Source organism: Caenorhabditis briggsae (assembly GCF_000004555.2).
Source record: "Caenorhabditis briggsae complete genome, chrI, whole genome shotgun sequence".
Classification (NCBI taxonomy): Eukaryota; Metazoa; Nematoda; class Chromadorea; order Rhabditida; family Rhabditidae; genus Caenorhabditis; species Caenorhabditis briggsae.
The window spans coordinates 9,115,640-9,119,667 of NC_013489.2; positions in this window are offsets into that span (position 1 = coordinate 9,115,640).

Sequence of the window (4,028 nt, forward strand, 5' to 3'; positions counted from 1 at the left end):
CTCCGGTTTTCTCCGAAATTTCAGCTAGATTGGTTCATTCTCCGCGGTTTCGCGGAATTTTCTCCATTTCTCCGAATTTTTCTAGATGTTGGTGAATAACCCCATTAATTTTTTTTTCGCATTTTCTAAATTTTCTTTTTCAATTTTTCAGCAATTTTCGGTTCTTTTGTGATGGGAAAATAGGATTTCTTTAATCCGAATTTCGAAAAACTCCGAAGATTCAATATATTGAACGATTTATTTGAAACTCGGAATTGTCTACATTCCGAACATCCATGGGAGAAAGGCAAAAACTAATTTGTTGTCAGATTATTTGCTATTTCTTCGCTAATTGGCTATCAACAACGTATGTGCTACTAACTTGCTGTGTCCGCAAAAATTGTGACAGAATGTTGAAAAGCACACACACACACACAAAAATTAAGATGAGAAGGGTTACTTTGATGCACAAAAAAAGATTGGAAGAAAAATTAATTATCTATCTTCATCACAGCGAAAGTTGACATTTCAAAACTCAAAAGAAGACGAGATTACACAATTACAACACTAAAAATCACATTCTTTGTGAACAAACATAAGGAACATTGATGGATGAGATGTGCTTTCAGAAAAAAATAGTTCTGTTAGTGACAGGATATCACAATTCTTAGTTCATTCGTGCCAAAGTGAAAACAGTGGAATGCTTGTTGATCAATAAAACTAGCTCTATAAGAAAAGTGAAAAATGAGCACGTTTTGAAGGTCAGAAAACGGACGAGTGTAATAATTTATCGAGGGCTAACACTTCTATATTTACTAGTTTACGAAATACTTCAGTTCCAGAAGTGGATCTCAATCCATTTAAAATTAGCGCAAAACAAAGAATTCTGACATTGGCGAGTCTCTGACAATCGCAACAGAGAATTGTTGGTGTGCGGAGGAATGAAATGACTTTTTTTATGTTTATAGGCTACGCCCAGGCGGTTCTCAGTTGTTTACACACAATCAGAAGAAATCAGGTGGCGTTGATTATTAGTATCGGAAAAAAAAGCATACGAAATGATTCACTAAAGACTTTTGAAATTCAGAATGCTTGAATTATAACTGAGTTTCGAGCTGTTTGTATAGATACACAGTGTATGAGTGTATCATACACTTTTCTCAGGCTTAAAAGTTTTCTAGGAAATTCAATGACCATAAAGGGTGAGAGCATTTTGTATTGAAAGAAAATATTTAGATGAATATAGAAAAAATATATGTTGACTGAAAAACCGTTTGTGAATGCAATAGCGGAGCATTTCTGCCCGTCCTGAACAACAATCCATTGAAAACGAGCCGTTTTCACTTTTCCTTTTCGCCTCATTCCCAAATAGGAATCGATTTCATATATGAGCAATAAATCACTCAACTAAAGACATGTTTTGCTCCTTGGAATAACGTCAGGAAAAATTCTTCCTAACGTAAAAATTTGAATTTTCGGCGCGAATGGCCATGAGGAAAGAATACGGAAAAGCGGGAGGGCACAGTATAAGGCAGAAAGGTCAGGAACATCTGCTGTCCAGATGGAAATGGAGACAAAGAAATAATGGGAAAGCAGAAGAAGCATCGAGAAAATGTTCGACATCATAATAGAAGGTCTTTGATTGAAAGAAAACGACAAATTGAGAATTTAAATTATTAGATTAGAAGAGATGTTCCTATTTAAATTCAATATCCAAGTATCTACGAATTTGATTACCTACTTTTTTAGAATAAATTTTTCAAAAATGACACTTTCTTGTTCGGTACTTCTTTGAAACCCTTAGTCAACTACAAGTCAACTTAGTTAGCTACAAGAAAAAGAGAGGCTATTTCGTTTCGTCCCCTCGTCGACCCTCAAAATGACCTTTATCGGTCATTCCACTTCTCTTTTTCTCTTAGTTTTACATACTCTTTGAGCACGACTCAAGGCATCATTCAGATGAGTAGGAAGGGGTGAAGGAGAAAGAAATGGATGTGGCATGGAATGACAAATTTGATTTGAAACTTAGAAAACGGCTTGGTGAACTCAAAAGAGAATCAATAGGAGTTTTACAGTAACTATATTTGCACTGTTGATTGAAAGTATTGGAAATACACGAGGAACAATAATCATGGTTCTCGTTTAACGAAAAGGAAATCCTAATTCCGACAATAGCTGTGCTTTGAAAATATTGTCACCTGAATGGGGAGAAAATGCTCAGTGAAATCGTTTCACGTCTAATTAGCTCTCATTAGAAAAACCACGGCTAATTAGGTGATTTGCACATCTAACTAGGAATGCCATATCTAAATAGATTGTAGTAGCAAAATTATAAAATAATCACATGTAATATGGATCTAGTTATTTTCGGTACGGCCAGTCGATATTTGCAAATCTAGATAGATTTTTTTTCTAATGCGCGAATGAGCGAACCTAATTAGAAACTAGCTAGATTCGGCTAGTTCAAATTTATTTACTTTTGTTTTCATCGTTTTTTCGTAGTTTGTCCGTATTTTTACAGTTTTTGAAATAAATTTTCTGGTCCTAAATTTCTCGGAAACGAGTCCATTGTTTATTGATATGGGTCCGCCCACAAAATGTATTTTTTCATGTTTAATGTCGTTATCTAAACCGAATTTAGAAATTTTGATGAAAATGAGATTGTAAGCTGATCTGGATTCCATTTCTACCAAAAACTTAAATTCGATCGCAGAAATCGCCAGTGCTGTTCGAAAATTCGGGAAAAGTTAATATCTTCTTTGACGAAAATTTGTTGAATATGATGGCATTCACACAGAGGATACAAACACCGGAGGTAATTGTTCTAGAAACGCCAAATGAATGTTACCTTTTCAAGTTCTTTATGGAGATCTTTGGAACGAGAAGAACTGAAGCGGACATACTTTCTATTGTTGGCCACTCAATCCAAAATGATATCAACAGTTATTTCAATCGCCACTCAAAAATGGAAGTGCTCCGAAATCACAAGCTGTGCCAATAACAGTATTTTGATAAGGTAACCAGCTAAATGTCCCACTCTTTAAATGGCACAATTAAAAAATTTCAGTTTCCAAATATTCAACGTCTACGATCGGAAAAATTCGACGAATATTTGGGATTCGGAGCTGTCTGGAGCGAAGATATCGACTTGTCATAGCGATATTTGGAAGGATCTCTATAATTCAAAACACTACCAGCAAAGACATGACGACCTCAAAATTCGAAATATAGGCGGAAGCGAAGATTTCTACAAATTTAACAGGATAATTTGATAATTCCTCATTTGTCATTCTTAAATCTTTTTCTTAGTCCCCTCATTTGTTGTATATTGCGTTTTTGTTCAATAAACCTTTTTATAATCCGAATTTTTTTAAAAAATCAATAAACTTTCAAAAAAAAGAAAATCTAATGAGGAAGCATCATAATCTAACTAGACGACATGCGAATCTACCTAGGCGATATGCGAATCTAGCTAGCCGGCTTGCCGATCTAAAGCGGTTGCTTTAGAACATAGAATTAGCTAGTTTAGATTTGGTTAACTTCTAATTAGACGTGAAATGATTTCACTGAGTGCTCAAGGTGCTCTTGCACAAAAAAAAATGAAATCGCCGAATCTACGTAGGATGAAAAGAAAATATGTCTTCCTCTAACACAAGAATGGCTAAAACGGGAAGAGTGCCCTGTGTCGTCTGAATACTCTCATTTTTCAATGATTTCTCAAACGGCGGCGAGCTCCTTTTTCGGTTGGTTGGGTGGTCAGAAAGAGAAAAGCGGTGGCATGAATCTGCGTCTCTTTGCGAACAACACTTTTACAAAAACGCTCATTTTTTTGCGGGTTCTCTGACCGAAAACGAATGAAGGGTTAAAAAAGGGGTTTGGAACAAAAATCGAAAAATTCTGAAGTTTTTTTTTGGAATTGTAGATTTTTCGACTACAGTATGTCAAAGGCGCACATGAAAAGTTTGTTGTTGGTCTCGAGTGGAAATACTGAAAAAATTTTTTGCGTCTTCGAAATCTTCTTCTCAATTTTGGACACTCCACTGATTCCG